This window comes from Rutilus rutilus (genome assembly GCF_951802725.1).
Source record: "Rutilus rutilus genome assembly, chromosome: 10".
In the NCBI taxonomy this organism is placed as follows: Eukaryota; Metazoa; Chordata; class Actinopteri; order Cypriniformes; family Leuciscidae; genus Rutilus; species Rutilus rutilus.
This window is the reverse complement of record NC_140215.1, coordinates 29,636,553-29,660,794: the sequence shown is the minus strand read 5'-3', so window position 1 is coordinate 29,660,794 and position 24,242 is coordinate 29,636,553. Positions and strand designations below refer to the sequence as shown.

The 24,242-nt window shown below is 37.8% G+C and overlaps 1 protein-coding gene across 2 annotated transcripts in view; it reads left to right on the top strand.

Moving 5' to 3' along the window:
* The window catches only part of epha3 (eph receptor A3), a 125,030-nt gene that overhangs the window by 33,692 nt on the left and 67,096 nt on the right, over nt 1-24,242 (top strand). The gene's annotated exons all lie outside the window — the stretch shown is intronic.

The following is a 24,242-nucleotide window of genomic DNA, read 5'->3' as shown; positions in this document are numbered from 1 at the left end:
TGTTTAATTGCGCATTATATCGGTGTTTTGACACTCACCATACATTAAGACTTAACAGAACAGTCAGATGGATGACTGGAGACCGCAACAGCGTAGTACAATGACTCTAATAAGAAATGGAAAACAGATCTTTCACAATTTAGAAAGTAATATCATTTTGTGATGGCAGACCTAGCCAGAACAAAATTATATTGCCCAAAGTTTCCTTTCAGAACTTAGGAGACTTAATGGAGTTTTTAGTTATGTTTCATTTAAGAATCAACTCTAAATAAAATGCAATAGAAAAAAATAAGTACATATATATTCAGTACGGATGCACTTAATTGTTCAAAAGTGACAGTAAAGACATTTTTCTATTTCAAATATAGTTGTTCTATTGAATATACATATACAGGTACACGCACACACACATACACATACACACACACACACTGGGACTTGTCTCTCTGAAGAACCCCCCTCTGAAAATCAGGAGACTTGCATTGTCCATTTGCAGTCTTTTTAATCTCACTTCTGACTCGGAGAAACCATTGAGATATTAATGAAATCACATTTGTGATTTTTCTTTCATCTGGGTATTGACGTCAGCATTAACAGCCTGCCATGTTTAATGAGGACAGACCTATGAATGCATTGATTTACATTTAAATAGATATGACTGCTTGTTAAGTGTCATTTGCATGTAGTTAGCATGCAAATGAGAATCTCATAGTGATATCTGATCACACTGCATATGATTGTTGAACGTTAGGTGTTAATCACAGTATCATACATAAAACATGCAGGTTTTCAGATCTTTTAATATCTTTCCACAAACTTGAACTTGTTTAGTATGACACACATGATGCGTTTCCTGTTGTTTCCCACAGTGGCATTGCAAATATACGTTTTTGACACACACCAGCTCTGTGCAACCGTCACTAAAGGAATACTAATCTTGTATAATTGTTTGCTCAGTGTAAATTACAGCTGAGATTTATAGAACAATGTGCAAATGGAAATTGCATGCTGTGGATCAATGGTAATTAATGCACCATAGTGTAGAGCATCAGAAAATTGTCTCCAGGTGTATGAATAATCGGCATGGTTATTACTCATCACTTTAATTGGGCTAATTATGATTGCTGCTGTATTTAGGATAAATCAATGCCAGAGGAGGTCTCGAAATGCATTAACAGAGTGGAGGGAAGTTCATCCAAAGCCAATATTTTTGCCAAGTGAAATCCATGCCAATAAATAGAAGCCATTTATCATCATGGCCCACTCTTATACCAGTTGAGCCGAAGGGTCAGTGAATCTGCGTCAGGCTCTATTTATGACTTCATGAAAGCCATTTACATGCATGTTAATTATGCATATTACAAATAAGCATCGGTTGGCCGAAAAAACATCCAGATTGAGCCTATATTGTTTTGTCCTGCTGGAAGGAATGTGTGGACGCCAAATATCTGCATGGCATAAAGGCTCTCCAGGCAGAGTTATGGGGCCCACTGGCTCTCTGACATGTTTTTTGCAATCCTGCACCAGCGAGAGTGGTCATGGGCTTTGCAGGGCTCATTGTCCAAGCCACAGCGGTGAGCGTGGAGAGGTGGAACAGAGCGAAATACCATGTGTGTGCCCAGTAGGGGGACATTCCTCCAATCCTATGATTTCCTCATCACATTCGTCCTCTGGAAGCCCCACTGTAATCACATTGTTCTGGGCCTTAGCCCCCTAACAAACCCCCTAATCAGAAGCATGTCGACTCCACCACCCATGTTACATTGTGAAAGAACAGACATGTTTTGGGTCCATCTCTGTATCAACAATTCCTCTCCACATAACACCTCTGGAATGACTGTTATGCAGGGCCAGATGGAAACTACAGGGAACAGGAGAATAATGCAGAATGGATTATTAAAATACCAATAAAAACCAGTAACAACACATTTAAATAAATTCTGTAGCAAATTGGAAGCCAGTGCAAACAAAGTAAAACCGGAGTAATGTGCTCTTGTCACCAGTTACCATTTGCAGACAGGCAAGAGATGCTTGTTTAATACCCATATAGAGTTAATTACAGTAAGTAGTACAGTAGTACAGTTTTTGTTCATGGAATATTGCAGGATTCATTATAAATTATTTATCCTTGCACTTCTCTCTCTCTTTTTTTTTCTTTTTTTTTCATAATCTTATAAAAAACACTAACCTACGAGCACACAAATTACATAAGATCTGTCTACCCGATCTCACAGGAAAATGCAACTATTTTACAAGGTGGCAATTTCGTATGAATTCACTGTGAATTGTCCGAAAATGTGTGATACTATGAGTGAAATGAGTGATACTATTTAAAAAAAAAAAGAAAGTAGGCTAAGCATGAAGGACCCCCTAAACCATTCATATGAATTAGCTACCAGTTTGCCAGTGTGTAACATAGTTACGAACTGCCATGACATTATGTTGGATGTGTATAACTTTGAAAGCTTTGACAAATAAGAAGGCAATTGCTCCCTTGTTAGTTTCTCATCTGTGTAAACTTTAAGTGTGTACTTATGCAAATGGAATATATTTCACTAGAAACAGGGTACTATTTGTAATTCAGTAAAATGAGTTGAAGCAATGGTAGTTTATGGACTGAATAGTTTTGCAAGGCTTATTAATAGAATATACAGTATGTAACTTTAAATATACCATATACATAATTCATTTAGTTTTAATACTTTTCTGTAATGTCAGTTTATAACACACTAAGAAAATAATATCTTAGTCTGCAATCATCAGCTGTGTGAAAATAGAAGGAATTTTGCTAACAAAACTGCCTTTCAGAGAGCCTAATGCCCATTTATTCAGCATTTCATTTGCTTTCTTCCCTCAACACACATGTGGGAAAGACAGCGTGTGTGCATGTGTGTATGTTGGCATGTATGTGTCACGCTGTGTGCTCACCACAGTGGGGTCCGACAGCATCTCTGTGTGTGCGGCAGCAGAGCCTTCAGAAGATCGATGGGAGGCTTATGGGGAGGGTCGCTGTCAGCTTGTCTGCTGTCTGTTCCCCAGCGCCAGCCAATCCAAGTGGCCCAGTCCTGACAAGGCCTGTTTGAGTGTGCATCGATCAGGCTGTGGTAGAGGGGCCCGCCGAAGGGATTGTTTTTCACAGTAAAGTGTGTTCTAATCTCCCCTCTGATGTCTTAAGAGATCTATCAGTGTAACTAATAGTGAGCTGCTAAAGGCCAGAGACCAAGGCTGCTCCCTTGATAGGCCTCCATCTATAAAATCTCCCTCGCTTCTCGACTTTACAAACCTCACACTCTCCCACCAAATGGTTGGATGTCAGATGAGTTGAAGGAATGTTTCAGGCTCTGTTCAAGCTCTATTTGATTGCATTTGTGGCATGATCTCAATTATTACAGAAATTATTTTGACTTAAAAGTACAAATCTGGTCATCTGATCTGGCAAAGTTAAGTAAGATTACTCTGTTCAATCATCTTTCAGAAATCATTCTAATATGCTGATTTGGTTAAACCTTTCTTACTGTAGTGATAGTTGAAAGTGTTTGTGCTGCATGATGAAGTGTGGAAACGAAGTGTGAAACTGTGGTATTTTTGTAATGATTATTTGATGAAGAGAAATTTTTAAGCATTTATTTGTAATATAATTTTTTTTGTATCATTTTAAATGTATTTAGTTACTTTTTAATGTAATGACTCCTTGCAGGATATCAATTTCTTCTAAAAAAACAAAAAAAACAATTACAGGATCCCAATTTCAAATCCCAAAGATTTTGAAAAACTTGTAGTGTAAACATCTTTGAGTGTATTTATGTAATTATTTAGACACTTAAAGGGATAGTTGACCCACAAATGATTTTTTTAATAATTTGCTCACCTTCATGTTGTTCCAAACCTTATGAATTTCATTCTTCTGCTGAACACACAAGAAGATATTTTGAAGAATGTTGGTAACCATACAGTTGATTGACCCCATTGACTTCCATAGTGTATATATATATATATATATATATATATATATATATATATATATATATATATAATTTGTTTTTTGTTTGTTTGTTTCTACTATGGAAGTCAGTGGGGTCCGTCAACTGTTTGGTTACCCATATTCTTGAAAGAAATTCATACAGTTTTGGAGCAACATGAGGGTGAGTAAATGACAGAATTTTCATTTTTGGGTCAACTATCCCTTTAAGCCACATTTAAAAATGTATTAACATTATATAACAAAATATACCACAATAATAGACATGGGCAGAACAAAATTGTACTTTAAACAATGTAGGTCTGATTTACAAAAAACTTTGAAGAAATTAGTAGAGATATGTGTAGCATAGATACAGCACACTATACATTACCCTGAATATCTTTCAGAGGTTTCATGCCGGTGATTATTTATTCCGCAAAAGCACTTATTGTACAAACCCGTTCATTTGTAACCACAAAATTGTTTCTTGGCAGACTGGTCAATGCCAATTAAACATGGTTTTCATTAACGTCTTGATTAATGTCAGTGCACAGTGCACTGAGAAGAACTGAAAAGTGTCAGTGTGTTTGTTCTGTTTTACAGAAAGAGCCATGATGTATTGTAGCAGTGAAGATTAAGCCATTGTTTCCCACTCAATCCAACTTTATGCCGACGTCTCAAAACTTACCACAAAATGATTCTTTATCTAAAGTTTGTGTTCTGCTGTATGAGCGTTTCTTCGAGTAGCAGGAACCCTGAGGATACGGGAAGAGAGTGTGAGAGACAGAAAGAGAAATTTAGAGTCTAGGTAGGTTGTGAGATTGAATCTGGGAGATGTGTGAGTTTATAACAGTAATTTAGCGAGGACTGTCTTGAGGTGTGATGTATTCTCTCTGCACTACAAGGTGGTTAGATTGAAGGGTGAGCAGAAACAATCTGAACACTGGGGAACACATAAGAGGCATAGCCTCATGTCCCCTTTATATTACAAATTTAGCAAGAACTAGAATCTAAAGTTTTGTCTTCATTGGTTTTCTTACTTCTGTTTCAAGACTCACTGAGTGTGTTGCACCCTCATAATGCGATTATAATGGGATTTTGGCAACATTTTGATTTAACTTTACCTCATGTAAACAAGCAATACTTCGATCAAACTAATGCGATTGAGCTCATAATCGTAGTAACCATATTCACATTAAACTATGTGGTGAATGGCAATTGTAATCACACCTTAAACACCTTAATCGCATTATTACCGCTCTGACCAAAGTGCGTATGTGCTCGGACATAAACAGATTCCGTGTGTTGTTCACACAACTTCATGAATAAACTATTCTGAAGTTTTCTTTTTAAATGAATTCATACGCCTACATGGCTTGTCCTACTGTCATATACGTGAGCTGTTTAATGCATTTGAGACGCTTTTCCTTAGCGCACAATGGTAACACTTAGTTTAGCGTCCAATTCTCACTATTAACTAGTAGCATTTATATTACTAGGATATTGGCTGTTTATTAGTACTTATAAAGCATATGTTAATGCCTTATTCTGCATGACCTTATTCTACATCCATAACCCTACCCAATTCCTACCCAATACCTAAATGTAACAACTACCTTACTAACTATTAATTAGCAGTAATTGAGAGTTTATTGATGCAAAAGTCGTAGTTAATAGTTAGTTAATATTGAGAATTATACCCTAATCTAAAGTGTGACTCGCACAAGTTACATATTACAGTTGTATACTTAGTCTACTTGAAAATGTAAAAAATGTACGCAAGTATGAACATTTTGCATAAAGGATTATCCTGACAGCAAGAGTCTATGTTTAACTTTGCAGGCTTCAATGAGCGAGTGCCGGCACAAGCATGTCTGTCAAATAGACAGAGCTGATTATAATGGGAGCACAATAATTCTAACGTTATTCTAAAATGTTTTGCTAACATATTTTGCATTCAAAAGTGTAAACACTTCAAATCTCTTCCCCCAATTACAACAGTAAAATTACAGTGTGTGCAATGGCTATTTTTTAAAGGCAGACATAGTTTGCTCAGTAAACTAATTCCAATACCTTTTAACTTTGAGCCAAACACCAAACACACTCTCTGACCACATTGCAAAGTTCAACTCATCCAGCTGACTTTTCATGTAAAGACCTCAGTTGGTGGAAACACAGATCTGCCAGAGAACTGTGTCAGGATATCTCAGTGACTTCAAGGAGACAAAATCACATGAGACCATGCGTATCAGCACCAGTGATGAACCCAGGTGAGCAATCAATCCTGTGGAGGAGGACCCGGAGCAGAACACTCTTTCTGACCTTTCTCTCAGGTAATTGCCCCCCTGACTGGTGCAAACAGTCTGATAATTGCCCCTCTCCTTGTATAAAGACGGGGTTTTGTGTAAAATGTCAGCCCTCCTCAAGCATTCCCTTTCTTGGTGCGCTCAAGATATCTAAGGAGGACCCAGAGGAGCTTGCTTGTCTCAGAGACGGTCCCTTGGTGTTTGGCTCATTTCAAAACCTCTGCATTTCCCCTCCTCTTCTCTCACTGTCAAAGCGCAGGCATCAAGCAACCCGCCGCATTCACATTTAATCTCTGACAAAGCCTGAGGTTGTTTGCCAGCACTTGTGCTTTTCAGAAAAAGGTTTATTCTAGTCTCATAAATTCTACCGCTCTGCTGTGTCATCAGAAAATATCCGTGGTTCAGGAACCGAGCCGCAGGAGGACATTTTATGTAACACACTGTTAACAAACAGAAGAACGTAGCGTGAGCGCCTGTCAGTGCGAGCGTGGGTATATATGAAGAAAGAGAGGGGCATTCTCAACAGCTGTCTGAGGGTAGGTAAGAAGAGACTCTTGATGTTTCGGTGTCGTCCTGCCATGGTGTCTGTGGATCACCTGCGGTGGCGCGTCTACTCCGACCCTGACAGCCTCACAGCGTAGCTCCTTGCAGAGGTCCTCTGATTTATGGTTACACTGCTCCCTGTACCCAGCCTGCACGGCGCAGCCCCTGGTGAGACAGCCTTTCCCCTAGAGTGGCCCCCTCAGAGAGACGAATGGGGACTGGCTGGCAGGCAAGTCTTAACAAATGTGCGGACACCCTGCGGAGTGGCTCGACACAGAAGATTGATTTGTGGGCCCCTCTGCCCAGGCTGGAACGGGGCACCTGCCGGAGAAATCTAAATAGCATTCTCGCTCTGTTAGCTGCCCGTAACGGCATGGGCGTCAGACCCCTTCCTGACCCTCGCAGGAGCTGCTGATCGCTGAAGAACCTGATCTTTTCTCCGGATATTTTATATTCAGGCAGCCAAGGCCTCCTAAGGGGCATTCATGCTTACAACTTCATTATGAGCAAGTGACAAATCGTCATTGCAAGAATCTGTATCACTGGCTACGTTTACATGCACAACATTTGTTTCAATCGGACTGAATTCATTCCGAATGATGAATCCGAACGTAGTGTTTACATGAATGCTAAACATGTGATTGGGTTGATGTGCGCGTTTATATGTCACCAAGCTTCGAATCGGAATAGATGTTTTTACATGCGCACACTGCACGAATATACAGAGTTTGCGCATACTAACTATTTTCCTACATTGGTTCTTTATTTGTCTTAAACAGCAGACTTAATATTTATCCATTTCTGGTCATAATTTGGAGTAAATGAGCATATGAACCGTTGTGTCGTGCTGCTTATATTTATCTGCACCCAAAACCAGTCGTCTGTGGATGAGAATCCAAATCAAGGACTGGTGGGACGTTGTCCTGCTCCACTTCACAGATGCAGAGTGAAAGGAGAATTTTAGAATGACTGGACACTCATTTATATGACACTTTATTCAACAGGAAGATCAGCTCGTTCCCCCGCGTCATTACGCTATTTCAACATCATTGCACATGCGCAGTCCTTTCAGTTTTGTTTTTCAATCCAATCAAGTGTTTACATGTTCTCTCGATCGGATTAGAAAAGGAATAAACCACCCCTTTCAATCCGATTGAAATTTCATTCGGATCGAGCTCAATCAGATCGATTAAGGTGTTTACATGAAGGCTTTTCAGTCCGATTGAGCCATCAATCCGATTACTAACGGATTATTTGGTTGCATGTAAACATAGCCACTGTAGAACAGGGGTGTCCAGTCCACAGTCCTGCATCCTCAATTGAACACACCTGAAGCTAATCAAGGTCTTCAGGGCGACTAGAAACTTTCAGCCAAGTATTTGTGGGGCAGGTTGCTGCTGAACTCTGCCTGACGTTGGGCCTCCAGGAAGAGGATTGGACACCCTGCTGTAGAAATATGAAATTCTATAAGACTTGAGGCTCATACAGTTCCAGCAACTATCCAACTATTAGGTAACAGTTTGTTCTACATATTAAGTATTGAACTTTAAAATGAAATGCAGGCTCATTGTCATACTTTTACCATGACAAAAGTGGCTCTGATGCAGCATTTTATTCACACAGAACCACGCCTAAAACCTAAAACTTTAACACTATCCCCTTTTCTGCCTTGCAAGCATCGGTATTTCCTTAAGGAAAGGCAAATGTAGTTTTATTAATGATTTGGTCAGAACATTGGGTGTGGGTTACCAGGGTCCCCAGGTCATTTGGAAACAAAATGGGTTCTTGATAATGATCTCCAGTAAATGAGTGATCACTCATCTGCTATTTGAATAGCTTCATGTTTGGGCTGGAACAGCAGGTGTGAAGTAAGCGGGAAGGTGACCAAGAGGACTGGCCATATGGTTACAATGAAAAGCTGTGGTTTGGCAAGGACTTTCTAGAAATTCAACAGATTCTAGCGCAGTGGCTGACATCCTCTTGCCGAGCATTACTTTAGTTCCCTTGATAAAGTTACTGAACACACACTGGCCAAGCAAGACTTCAGCTGTGTAAATAAATTGCGAAAATAAAATTGCATGTCACTCTTTGTAAGAACGGGTATTAATCAAGGCTATGATGTATAAAACTGGGATTTGTGAGATTACATTTACACATTTTTGGCTATACTGTCATCATTTACTCAGCCTCATGTCCTTCAGAGCTTGACAGCAATCGTCCCCGTTGACTTTCATTATATGAAAAAGAACACACACATATATATCCCGCTTACTTCACAATACTTTTTGTGTTTCACAGAAAGTGGACCCTAGTCTGAAACATGAGGGTGAGTAAATGATGATAGAATTTTTATTTTCAAGACAACTGTGCCTTTAATAATGATCTTAGGTCTGAGAATCCTGATATTTTGTTTCCTGTTCATGGAATACTAATATATATTTTGGTCAGAAGTTGGTGAAAGAGGAAGTGAGCTGTCCTCACTTGGAGCCCAGTGCTGTTTTATGAAGTGTTGGAGATGACCTATTTTAGCTCTCTTGAAAGGAGGACACTTATTCCTCACACATGCTGGTCATTCGTGCAGGCTTTAGTTTAGAGTGCTCTCTCCTCCATTACCTAGCACACAAGAAAACATTCAAACGTTCTGCTCCAAAAACCTAGTGAATGCCTAGGTATGGTCTCCATTGCGAAGACTTTTCCGAAAGGTAATTATGATGATAACATTAATTACGCTGCCTCCTAAAATAGCTAATTTTAGCCAAAATCTAAGGCATCCTTACATGCGTTCTTTGTGAAGAAGGCAATCCTTTAATGCATTGTGACACTGATATTGTCCCATCCAGCTCTGTGAAAAAATAAATAAAAATCCAATATGGTGGAGGGCGCGGGAAATGTTTCGATTATTTTTACCAATATTTCATTCACATTTGTTTGTATAGTGTATTTCTATGCTTATTGTATGCTTGTATTGCTAGCTTAGCAACATGTTAAAGGCCCACTGAAGTGCCTTGGAACACTCAGCTTTGTATGATGCGTTGACGTCATTTCCACTGAAACAGGAAGCAAAGGCGAAACATATTGAATGGCTGCTCCCCCTTTTCAAATAGCCTATAGCGTTTAGGTTACCTCACAGATTGCAAATCGTACTTGACAGCACCATGGAAGCGAATCCAGGCGCTGGTTATACATTCGATTCTAGAGAGCATTTGATTGGACAGAAGTTTGCGGTGATGTAATACAAATCCGTGATCCATTTTAGCGGAAGTGAGAGACTGTAAGTTTTGAATGCTTATATCTCCTAAATGCGAAATTGTTTTGGAGCACACCAGCTTATTCATAACCTTAAGGCTAACATATTCATACTAAAAGCTAATTTTGATTTCAGGGGGCCTTTAACATCAGACTACTGGAATGAGTTGCATTTTCCATAAAGTGTGGGTAGACTTCCATAGAGGGTTCCAAATTAGTCAGGATTCTGCCTTAAAAAGACAAATGTCTACATAGATAGTAGAAGTATGGGAATGAAGCCAAAAAGCGTATGCAGTCTCACACGGATCCCATATGCATGTATTCATTGATGACGTGGGTGGAGTAATAGCATAAGCATTTGAATACTTTCTTCGGCCCATTAGATTTCTAGGCGTTTCACTCTTTTTTTATCACCAGAGATGGGGAAGCGCGATGGGGAAGAAAGGGACCTACGCTGAGCAGATAGCAAATCTGCCACCTGAATTTTTATGTTCTGTCAGCGTCACGGAGGTGGGCATATGGAACACCTCCTTGTTGTCGTCTGTTGGCAGCTAGTCCTCCCACACAGGGACACAATGGAGAGATAGACAGTAATTCTTCTGTGGACGGATCCCTGTGTTGGCCACGGTTATCGCACTTGAGCTCTGCACGGAAGCGCGTCCTCTCCACAATAGCCAGAGGGAGGTCATTTGGATTAGAATAGGAGGTTTTATGGCTGGTGTTGGGCACTGCTCCTCTGTGAAAATAATACCTCTGTTATCAGTCATGCCTGTGGCTGACAGTCAGCGTACATTAAAAGTGGCCAGCACAATCCCTGAACCCTTGGCTGACCTGCCATCTCTTTGTCTGCGGTGGAGATTTATCAGTGGCAGCCGATTCCGTGTGGTCCTGCAGCTCCAGAGGAATGGAGGGTCCTAAGGGCCCCCCGAAAAAGAGGCGGCCATAAACCTGCCACAATAGGGGATTAGGTGGTGGCCGATGCAGGGCTCCCATTGTGCTGGCTTCTGTAGCAGAGCAGTACATTCAGTACAATGGCACCAAGGAAGAGGGATGGCTCCGACTGGAGGACTCGCATTCTGAGAGGCTTTGAAAATTATGCTAATAGGCTTAGTTGTTTCAAAGCTACTTTCTCTCTTTTTCTTCCCTCTTTCTTCTTCTACTGCTCTCAATTTGCTAAAGGCATCATGGTGGCTTATTGAGACGTGTCAGGGGATTTCGGCGAAATGATGTCCTAAAATTACTGGCTGACCCAGTCACATCTAGCGCCTTAGCGAGAAAGATGCAGGAATATTATTGCATACGTTTCGCCTGCTTTTGTACTGTATTAGAGCAAAATTCTTGTAATATATTAACACAGTAATATCTTGTGGCTTACTTTTTAAAATAAAACAGCAGAAACAGCAATATAATAAAAGACATCAATGTGCAATAAATAGTTACCATGAGCTGTTAAATGCAAATGCAGAAATGGCTATAAAAGACCCAAATAAATATGTCAATTATTACTTATCACAAGAATTGTAATATAATAACCACAATTAAATATTTATCTTCCATTGAATATACATTTTATTTGTTGTGTGAATGTCTGACTTTTTGAAGTTTCAATTCAGTACAGATTTTAGAGCCCCAAAGGCATTCGATTGCTGAGACAACTTGTTTATGGGTAGTCTATTTGGTGCCTGATTAGAAATGATAAACAAAAAAAAATTACCATGTATTTAGTCTTGATCATAAAATTGCAAAGTTGCATGTAATTGCATACCAAAGCTTAAATTAATCGTATCTAATTATTTGTGTTTTCAGTTAACCATCCATTTGCAATCAAAAAGCTTAGTCTGCTAACTTAGCATAGCGCTAAGTTTAGTGATTAAGTGTAGTAAAGCACCTTTGATTAGAAAAAGATACCACGAAAACATGCTATGTTTTTGATTAGGCATTGAGGAAGAGGGATATAGGATTCTACGAGAGGATAGGATCACGTCACAGAAACTGTCCTTATTTTACTAGCATGTTTCTGTATGACTGTGTTCACTGTGTATTTGTTTATGCTTGCAGATATCAGGAAGTGTTTAACGGCCCCAACATACTCATGCACGTTGCTATCCGCAGTTGCTATTGAGGCTCCCAGCTGTTCCCTGCGTTAGTTTATAGTCTGTGCACATGCGTCCAGCTGTGAACATAGAGCTAAGCTTTCCTTCAAACACACAGCACACACTGACCTTAACTGCTGACAAGAACACTGGTGTAGAGTTAAGCCTTGGAAACTACAGTCCTTGCAAAGGTGGTCCATCACCAAGAGTTCAGTAATTCTGTGGTCCTATAGCATCTCTATAACATATACTGCCCAAGCAGTGCACCAAAAGCCTCACATAAAGAAGCCTTTAACTATATATATATATATATATATTCTGCCGTTCAAAAGCTTTGGTTTGTTTATCCTTTAAAAAATTCTCATACGTTTATTTTTGTTATTTCATATAGATTTAATGACTAACATGAACATTATATTTGTATTAAGTAACATTGTTAATGGTAGTCAATTAAAGGTAATACATTAGTTAGTTAATAAAAAAAATAATGTCCATGGTAGTTTACACTGCATTCATGTTAACAGATACAACTTTTGATCTTAAAAATTAAATAGTAAATACGGTGAGATTTAACATATCTATAATATTAATAAATACTGTAAAAGTACTGTTCATTGTTAGTTCATGTTAACGGTATGATTATTGATTATTAATGTTAACAAATCAATCCTTATTGTAAAGTGTTGCCACTAATAATAATAATAATAATTACTATTATTATATTGTTGTTGTTGTTATTATTCAAAACAGAAAATTTCAAAATAATATATTTTTATTTTCTTTTTAAACTATTGTAAAGTCCTTAAATCTATGAAATGGCACAAATAAACGTATGCTAATTATGTAACAAAAATATAATCAAGTTTTTCCTTTTCTTTTTTATATAGTTTTTCTTACTCAATTTTGCAACCCTAAGACTTGCACTGCGGGCATTCTCTCAACAAACTTCTCTGTCATCACTGAACCAAAATCAGCACTGAAAATAATAATTATATATATATATATATATATATATATATATATATATATATATATATATATATATATTAAAAGTGCTAGAAAATATTTTGCTCATTATTAACATTAGTTAATGCATCACCGAATGCTAACAAATATAGACCTTACTGTAAAGTGTTACCAAATTAGTACATGCATACACATTTTGTACAAGTAGTAGTGCCAGAGTTTTCTTTCACTTCTGAGTTTTGCTTTTCTCACTCTGCATATATTCTTATTAGTTGTATTTGGATTCCTTTTTTCAATGCTTTCAGCCTCACAATGAAAGGCAAGACGAGGGATCGAGCCTAAAGGGCTCGCATGAGATGGTACATTAATGCAGATGAGCATGTGTGTTTGCGTGCGCTTGCGTGTCCATCCTGCGGCAGGGCTGCCGTGACAGTGTGTAAATAGGAATTGTTGCCTAACAAAGATGTCACAAGAAGGAGAGAGTGAGACACTCCAGGAAAGTATGCAGCTATTTCTCCTTTAATAGAGCAGTGAGACACAACGTTGTCGTCCGTAGCGACATGATTATGCCATTGAACAGGAATGAAATGCTTTTTTTTAATGAGATGAAGCTGCATCTCTATCCCGCTTCACAGATGAGATGCTTCGAAATTCTTCGTTTGCTGGCTCTCTAATTATGAAGTATGCCTGTTAGATTGTACAGAGCTCTCACAATGAGTGACCTGCTCTGCTCTGAGTCATTACTGAATCATAATTAGAGCACTTTTAGCGCAAGCACAATATTATGATTCTCTTTGACAGATTTACAAAGATGAATCAACCACAGAGGTCTGTAATTCATTTATAAGGATCTTTAAAGGCAAATGCATTACCCAATGTGGTCATTTGCTGTGTGATAATTGTATTAAAATGGCGTCGCTGTTTCTCATTCCTAGCGGAGCGCCTGCAAAGCTATTCATTAGCCTCGCCAAGTACATTTGTAACATATCACGGTGCGTCAATGGTGTTTGGAACCCAACACCAAGGAACTTGCGAGCATCACTAAGATACAGTAATGTCAGAGCAAAATGTTTATTGTTCCTTGATGCAGTGCGTTCATCACAGCCAGAACTAATCAAGTCAAGTCAAGTCACTTTTATTTATATAGCGCTTTTTACAATACAGATTGTATCAGAGCAGCTTCACAGTGATAACAGGAAAATAATACAACAAAGTTTGTTTCTAGAAGAAAATTGCGTCATCGTCCACCTTAAGTAAGGCAGATCAATAATATTGTTGAATATTAAATGTCCCCAACTAAGCAAGCCAAAAGCCAAGGCGACAGTGGCAAAACTCCATCAGGTGCCAGAAAAATCCTTGGGAGAACCCAGGCTCAGTTCTCCTCTGGCCAACGAACGAACAGTGTATGATTATGATTCAGGCAGCATTACATGCCAGAAGTCAGATTGGATCGGAACATTCAGAATATTTATCCAGTTCCATCTGGTTGGACAACGGAGTCATCACGCCGGTATGGAGACGAGTTTATTGAGGATCAGTGCCAATGGCTGTCGTGCCGATGAGGCCTTCACATAGCTGATGAGGCTGGCACTTCAGGGATGCGTTGTGGATGGATCCAGGCGCAGGTCCTCCATCTGATCTGGATGCGGCCCGGATCCGGCTGACTACAATAAACCTCGAAATAAACAGAAAGACTAACATTAGCGTAGATGCCATTCTTCTTATGATGTAACGAGTACATCGGGTGTACTCGTTACATGTTACTCGTTACTGGAAGTGTTCCCGGTTCCGGCTGACCTAATCTATGCAGCCTAATCAAAATGAATCCCCGAAAACAAATTACGAATTCACTCTGTTAGCTTGCCAGCGGATGCATGTGGGAGCTGCCGAGCTGGCGCATTCTACGACACTAATTCATATCAGCTTTCTCAGGCCTCTGTTGGTGTTTGTGCTGGTAACTACAAGGTAATGTTTCTGGAGTGGAGGCTCATTCATTTCAAAAGGCTCTTAAAGAGGCTCCTCACATTGGAGCTTCACTTTGGGAAATGTGCGGGCTAATTAAGCGGTCTGATCTCAAGCTGATTTGAATGAGAAAGCCCCGCTGATGAGCGGATCGGGAAGGTGCGGGCACACTGGAGGCATTATAGCCGTGCTGCAAAAGCAGGGCGGAAACACATGTTTGGAACTGTAAACAGTCCCAGAAGTGCGGCACGCATTACAATGCTAATATCCATCTTCAGTGCGATGGGCTCCAGCGGGGGCTGCGCCTCTGCCATTCCTAAGGCAGAAGAATAGCTGTCCCACAGGATGCCTGATCAAATCCAATTTTACCTGGAGCTGGGGTGGGAGAGTGAGAGGAGACGCGAAGAGGAGAGTAGGAGGGGGGCGAGAGTCCCTCTGACCTTGTGGAATGGAAGGGGTGGGAGCGAGTCTATGGAACCAGGAAATCATTTGTTTAGTCAACACTCTCAACTACTCGCTCTGTTTACCGCTGGCACCATCGAAGTGGAGCGAAACCTTCACTGACCTTTCCTTTCACTCTGAGAGAGCTGATGGAGAGCCTGGCTCCCTCTCCACAACACATTTATCCACTTTGTGAACTGTAGAGTTTTTCCAATAGTTGGTTCCCAGAATGTTCTGGGAATGTTAGGGTTGGGTTCTCAGAACATTCCCAATACAGAGATTTTTTTTCTTTGTTTTCTTTCTTTTTTTTAGTAAACAGGAACATTTTGAAAAAGTTGGTGTTCCATATGTTGGTTCTGCAATATATAATGCTGAGATTTTAACAGTCAGCCTAATCTGTTCCCTGTCAATGCATGTCGTGAAAACTGTCAAGATCAGGGTTTTTTTTATTATTTTTTTTATACTATCATATTGACTTTATTATCAATGTTTTGAATTAGCTTTTGTTTTTATATGTTTAGAATTTTGTTTTAGATTTAGTGATATTATTATGTGCTTTGGCAGTTTTTTTTTTATATTGTTTTTTTAATATATTAAATTATTAAAATATTAATATGAAATATACAATTATTATTAAATGTTATTACATTTTTTTTTATATTACATATATTAAATATTTCTTAAACTTATTTATTTCAGTTAGATGCCAAGGCAGCATTTCAAATTTTCTAACATTTATTACTACTTTATTTCAGCTTTATTTCAATGACCAAAAAAATTTGGTTTAGCTATCTTTATGCAAAAAATAATAATAAATAAAAATATTTTGGGCTGAAATGGGCCTGTTTGTATGTAAAATCTGGGTCATGAAACTAAATCAGTTTAGAACGACTGTTATCGAATGCAAAAGCTGAACAAAAAGCATGCAGATGATGATGTGACATTGATGTCCTTGGCCTCATATGTGTTCTTGAGTCATTTTTTTTATATAAAAAGGCCCATAAAATGGGGTGGTGTCACTGGTGTTGTTTACAAGGCAGTATTGATTCAAGGAGAGGTGGCCTCATTCTCCTCTGAGAGCGCCATTGTAGAGGTTCCAGGACAAACAGAGGAGCGCTGATCACATTTCAGGCCTCTCTGAGTGCTACAGCTGAGCTCTCCTAAGTGCCCGCGGTTACAAATGGACCACTGAGTGAAGAGAGCTTGCTTATGCGAACACAATTCAGACTCATATGTGAATCTGTGATTTATGAATGTGTGTTTAATTGTGCATTTGTGCTGAGGAATTTGTTTGTGTATTCCTCTGTGTGTTTACCCTCAACACATGATCACATGTAACTTGTTAGCGCGTTTAGAAGACGTATAAACTTTGAAACTTTATTTAGTCCGTTGTGGCTTGAAACTTTCGGGCCGCAAACTGGATTTGTAATGCGATGTGAATATGCTTAGAGAGGCACTGTTAGACCTCTGGCTGTGCAGGAGTGCCAGGCACGCATTGATCAAGGTCAAAAGTCATTTGAATGGAGAGCTCTAGAGGTGTCAGTGTTGGCAGTGATTGAATTAGCAGTGGAAGTGAAACCCATGCATGCACTTTAATTGGGTTTGGGGCTTTTCCCATGATGCTCGCTTAGTGGTTCTCAACTCAACATCTACTAATAACCTTCATTTTAAACTTTATACATGAAACTCTTCTGGAAATGAACGAAGCTCTGCTTTCCAAGTAGAAAGGGACAAAAACATCTTCAGATCTGTGATGAGACAACTGGATTGCACTTTAATTAAACATGATTATATTTGTGCTGTTGCATAAATATTCAAAGTTAAGGATGCACTACTTGAAAATGGATTCATAATTGATTACATAAATAAATCTATTTGATGTTAGTTTTTACATTTAAATCTAATGTACAGTAAATTAATTTGTTACAGTTATATAATAAGGCTAGTGAACGTGTCACTGAGGGAAAATTTTTTTTTTACATTTTAATAAATTATTATTAGTGTTATATCTATCTGTCTATATCTATCTATCTATCTATCTATCTATCTATCTATATATAGATAGATAGATAGATAGATAGATAGATAGATAGATAGATAGATAGATAGATAGATAGATAGATAGATAGATACATAGATAGATAGATAGATAGATATAGATATCTATCTATCTATCTATATATATATATATGACAGATGAAAGTTTTTTATTTATTTAAATATAGTATTACTATATAACTTTGTATGTATGTATATATATATATATATATATATATTATAATTATATGTTATAATTATTTCAGCAGTTATGCAGTATTTTTTTTTTATACTTTGAATATTTGAAAAACTTTCATCTGTCATATTGAAAAACCAGGAAGCCATTTTGTTGTCATGTGACACCAAGAGCAGGAAGTTATATCACAAAGAGGAAATCTGAAGACAATTGTTTGTAAAGGTCAGTAGGTTGTCGAATGGCGTATAGAATAACTTTATGATATTCATGATTATTATTTTTACCTGAAAAATATGTTTGAAAATGTTGAAATTTCTGATTTTAACTATTATTATTATTATTATTATTATTACTACCAGGGAATGTTACTTTTAAAATGTATGCATTACAATATTGTGTCACTCCCTAAAAGATATTTAACTAAAGTACCTTGCATTAGTTGTAATGCATTACCCCCAACTCTGATTATTTTTATTTAATCTGTAAGAAAGGTATTTTGTTACATGTTGCTAACTAAATTTAAAAGATTCCCCCTTTTTTATAGTGTTAATTTTAGACTTTTACATCAGAAATGTTGTAAGTGATAACGGGAATGGAATTTTGACCTTTGAGGACTCTGTTCTCGTCTCCCCAGAGGAAGGACATCTACTGTGGGCTTTTCTTTTGAGAGCCAGCGAGTCAGATACAGTTTCACAGGCAATTAGTTTGAACAGGGGGTGCTGAATGAATGCATTTGTTCCTTGTATCCTCTCCCTCACTGCCAGCTACTGTATAAAGACACTACCGTAAGTGAATCTAGCCAGCACTTACCGTCATGTCATCACATTATGCTTCTATTGATTGATAGGATCCTGTTTAGTCACAAGGAGGTCTGTCCTTATATCATATCACCAGTTACCCATGACATGGTCTTTTCAGCTCAGAGGAACATTTTATTTTTTAATTGTATTTTATCACAAATTTTATCACAATTTTCCTTCCCATAGGAAAATTGTATTTCTCTGAGGTTCTTTCATTGTTCAAGTCATTAAATGGAGATATCAATTTTGTTTCACTTAAGCATCACCTTAGTCTCTGATGTTTCAACATTGAATAAAAAGAATTAAGGACATTTTAAAATAGACACACATTGTCAGTGCAAAAAATATATTACTTAACACAAAGATTAAATCAAGTTACATTTACTTAAGAAGCTAATTTAATTTATTAAGTCTTATTTTCTGGAAGTTAGTTCCAGTTATATTTCCACTTGAGCTTGGTTGGGCACGATTACAATACAAACCATTTTCGGCCCGGAATTCTCAGCACTGTTGGCTCACTGAACCGCTGGTGAATGCATGTAGTGATGTCGCCACTCAGGATTGGTCACTTGTCGGTTGCCTGGCTGCAAGTTTCTCTAGCTATGTCCCAATTCAGAGGCTGCATCCTTCGAAGGCCACGAAGTTTGGACCGAGCATTGTTAAATGGGACGGTCTTGCCTACAGAGGATTGATCTTGTCGCCTAGTACTTCTGACAGCTGCCGTTGGCAGTATCATTTGTACTGGACTTTTTTGAAAACTATAATCAGCTGTCTGAAAACAACCTGTCTAAATATGTTCACCATGGTCTATTTATGTACATTATAAATAGTATAAATTTGCATCTTAGTAAGATATGTCAACATTTGAACCACTCGTGATATATATATATATATTTTTTTTTTACATTTGTATCATTATATATTTGAGTAAGCTTCTGTAGCTGGTCAAGCTCGCTGTAAACTCTTGCAACGACTGCAGGATTGACGCATTTGAAATGCATTCAAAAGAGCTCTGTTATCAGCCCTGCAGTGGAAAATGAAACCATATCCGTAACGGCTGGGCCAGATCGGCACGGAATGGAACGGTTAAAGGGATAGTTCTCCCAAAAATGAAAAGTCTGTCATCATTTACTCACTCCCAAATTGTTCCAAACCTGTATGAATTTCTTTCTTCTGCTGAACACAAAATATGATATTTTGAAGAATATCAGTAGCCAAAGAGTTAATGGGCCCCAATGACTTCCAAAGTAATTTTCTTCCCATACTATGGAAGTCAAGGGGTGCTGTCAACTGTTTGGTTACCCATATTCTTAAAAATGTTTTCTTGTGTGTTCAGCAGAAGAAAGAAACTCTTTGGAACAACTTGAGCGTGAGTAAATGATGAAAGAATTTTAATTTGGGGGTTTAAATCCCTTTAAACTGCCCGCCCACTGTCTGACAGTGTAAACTTTCTTCAGAAAATGTTGGCCCATTTGCTCTTCATTGAATTGCTAAAGCTATTGATTTCTCTATCCCATGCTAAGGTTTCTTTCACAGTTCTTTGATTTGACTCGACCGCCCCACCATCAAACATCATCATGATAGCAAAGAAAAGATCGACAAAGTAATAAGATCATCTCTCATATCCTTATTAAGAGTCGCTCTTGGGAGAGCATGTGTGTGTTCTTGTTAAGAGCAAGTGCGAATGGGAGCGTGTGCTGGGAGGCCTGGATGAGAAATCACCTCTGTAGCGATCTCACTCCCTTCTCGAGCCTGTTAGCCCGGGAGTGAGCCCCAACGTCTCCTCGCACCACACGTGTAATCAATAACAGCCCCCGAGCTCACACACACAAAGCGCTTCCACCTCAGCACGTCGTGTTAGACACACAAACGTATATATCATCCCACACTCACCGCTCCCCTGTACATCTGAGGCGTTTGGATTACATGGAGGAAGTGCAGGCACAGCTTTTGGGTAATGTCATTCATAGCCTTTCACTGCAGTATGAGAGTTCGGAGAGATGAGAGGATGGTGTCGTCGAGAGCCATTGGCTTCCCTGGCTTCTATTAAAGAGCTGTCAGGTATAAGAGCTCTCGTGATGGAAAGTGGGGCACCTTTCTCTCCATCATCACCTGCTTCGCTGACCCAAGAGACTCTTTGTCTTGCATCTCCTTTGTTTATTTTTGGCCTGTGTAATTTATTTCTATTTATAAGTAACGCTCACTGCTTGTCAAGGGCGTCGCAAAATCAAGGCTGATTGGAAGAAAATACGTTTTTTTCTTTTTCTTGTCTGACCAACCACATAGAAAAGAAAATCACAACTGAGATCTTAAGTCTTTCTCCTAGAGAACAAATGGAAATGTTTTCCTTATTACATATTTTCCTGAAAAAACATTAATCTAACAGATGAGATCTGAACAATGTCTCAAAGTCTGCAATCAAAATTCTGAACATGAACTCTCATCAGTGTCCTCCAGGACCAAATTATGTGAGACATACTATCCATAAGGTACATTTTCTTTCTGTATGTCAACACTTCTCTCATTTAGGTCTATTATAATTCTCACGAGTGATATTTTGGTATAGTATATAACAATTTGTAATAGTTTTAGCTTAGTTTTAGTTGAGAATGAGAACCCTTCATGGTAAAAAAAGAGCATTAGCACTATAGATGTGAAGAAAATAAAAAAAATTTACTCTAATTTAAATAAAATTGGGATACATTTAAAATACTATCAAACAAGTTAACTATACCATGTATAAACATATAATTATTAAAAATGTCATAATTCCATTACAGTTAGACTAGTTCTTAAAGTAGTTGAAATTAAACCAACATAAGAAAACTGATTAAACCTTAGTTAATTAATAAAACTATACAAAATGAAGTAGCACCAACAAAATGAAACAGATTAAATTTACCTTACTAAATTAATTAAATTAAGTTGGAATGGCATGAGAAGATTTAGTTTAGATCATTTAAATTTAAATCTACATTCATTTGACCTAATCCAATTGTGTGATAATGACTTTGAATTAAATGAATTAAATTGTGTTTAAAAAAAGAAAGAAGGGTAATTCATTCATTTTCTGAGTGTCTGAAAAAGCAACCTCTAAGCAATAAAATAGTCATCTGTGGTCTTCAGATCTCTTCTGACTACACAGGTGTGTTTTGATCACGTTTGGGACTATGTGTTTTCTGATTTGCAGAAGTAAATGTATGTTGGATTAGATTTCCTGTGACAAATGCTATTAAGAGCACCTGATTTTTTTTCTTCACCAGACTTATTTTGTGCAGTCCCTAATGGAGGGCCTCAGATGAGATACAGGTTAATGTAAACCTGCATTCTCATGCATCACAGGTACTCTCCATGCCGTCTTCTGCTCACACTGTGCATAAGAAAACCTCTCATGAGAATCTACAGGCATGTAGATGCGTGGGAATGTTGACTGTGAGATAATAAACATAATAAACATCACTTATATGTTGGAAGTGGATGCATGCATCCCACCCAAGAAAGCCTTTATTAAATGGTGTGATGATCTTCTGCTGTATTCCCAGGGAAGAACCTGGCCTTGCTGCTTCTATAATGATAAAACCCCTTTGTTTTTCTTGCCCTGAAGTAGAACTCAATTGATTCTAGGTAGACGGTGCTGACTTGAAGCTTTGGTTCAGTAACTGTATCAGGTATTGAACCTGCAACAACAGGGGAGTGGAATACAGATGTGTGTGAGCTCTAGTAATTAGCCAGCTCATCATGATTTTTCCTCTTCATTATGGGTAATGGAATGGGATTCTCATGAATAGGGATGGATGAGCTGATGAGATACACTTTAATAGCAGAGATATTTTTTTCCATTATAAGAGGTGTATTTGCATAATTCATGAAACAGCCACTGAATGTGACATTAAAGGAGACTTTAAAAGTATTTTTAAACATACTTTATCACATATCTATGACTTTAGCCTTTCAAATGTTCTCCTTCCTGAGGATAAAAAGGTTTTCCAATTATATTTCAGTCAAAGATAAACTTTGAACTTTAAACATACAAATGTTCCTCCACGAATAGGACTACTCTTTATAGTCAAGTTGTTTTGAAAAATGTATTCCATATTCAAGAAAGGCAGAGACTAATCGGACACTATTTTACAGCATGCTTGGATTGGATCGATCTCTCAGATTGACAGGTCTTGATTTACCGTGCACCATAGAAAGAGCGCTGGAAAATCATCATTCATCAACCAGGATCTTATTACTTGTTACTTATTCTATGTCATTATAAATATGATGATGTTTTATTGTGACATTTACACATGTAAGCAGTCTTTATGTTCAGTAAAACACTTGTTTGGAGAGTTTTTTTTGGACTATTGATAAAAAGGATGCCAGCACTGTTCCAAATGCCATAACTTTTGATTGCTTTGAGATATCAATGCAAAATTTGACCCAAATGCATGATTGTGAACGAGCCCAAACTTGATTTTATGACCTGTCATATATACTTTCTAATAGTCATCATGCCAAGTATGAATAAATCAATAAATTGCATCACTTGTTCTGGGGTTGTGTCAGCAGTATAACATAAGAACCTCCAAACATGATCAAAATCTTTCTTTTGTTTTTTTTCTTCCTTTTTTTCCAAAATGTGAAAGGTTTTCTATCAAATAAGACCATGAACTTGATGATACCTTTTTTTTTTTTTTTTTTTTTTTGTTATAAGCCAATGCTTTTAAGTATGACACTTAGATGTAAAATCATAAAAAAATTGCATTCATGGTGTAAGAGGTAATAAATAATAAGAAATTAGTATTATAATGATTACTGAAGGATCATATGACACTGAACACTGGAGTAATGGCTGTGATATTAACACAGAAAACGATTATAATAATGTTTCACAATATTTATATAGTACACAATAGTCTTTACCGTAATTTTGATCAAATAAATGCAGCTTTCGTAAGCATAAGGGACTTATTTTAAAAACATAAAAAAACATAAAAAAACAAAAAAAACTGAACAGTATTTTACAGTCATGAGGGCCTCTTTTTGATATAATTTCCTGTTTCTGTTTGGCCTTTTCTAAGAATGTATTTGCTTATTCTTCATTATGACATCAGGACAATTATATCACCCTGAAACTTCTTTGAAAACCTAAACAATAATAATAACAATAAAAAGTTAATCATGATTGTGTATTCAAGTCATTTTCTGTATAAATTCCATGTTATGCATTTCTGAATGCATTTCATAAACTACATCTGAACAAATATCGTCATATAGGAGCAATACAGTGAATATGTATGGCACAGCTTTCAAAATTTGTCATGAAATTTGATGAGAAACGCTTGAGTTCATATTGAGACTTCAGACGTTGATATCTTGGGAAATCTCTATATTTTTCTAAATCTCTTGAGGAGACACTTGTAAGAACTAAGAAGCCGTCTCCATTTGCTCTTCATTTAATCTTGTTGCCGTCTAGAAACAATATTTCTTTCCTATGAGGTCATAACTTTCGCTCGCATATGCGTGTGGCCGACCGTACGCACATCTCAGCGCTGTTGGTACAGCTATTAGTTTGTTTAAGTCCACGCAGATGATTAAATGTCTTTCCATTGTGTCCGCCGATGCATATGGTCATGTGAAATGATTCGCTCCATTAAAAGTGGCAGCAAAGTAATGGGGTAATGAATGGTCCTGTTGGCTAGA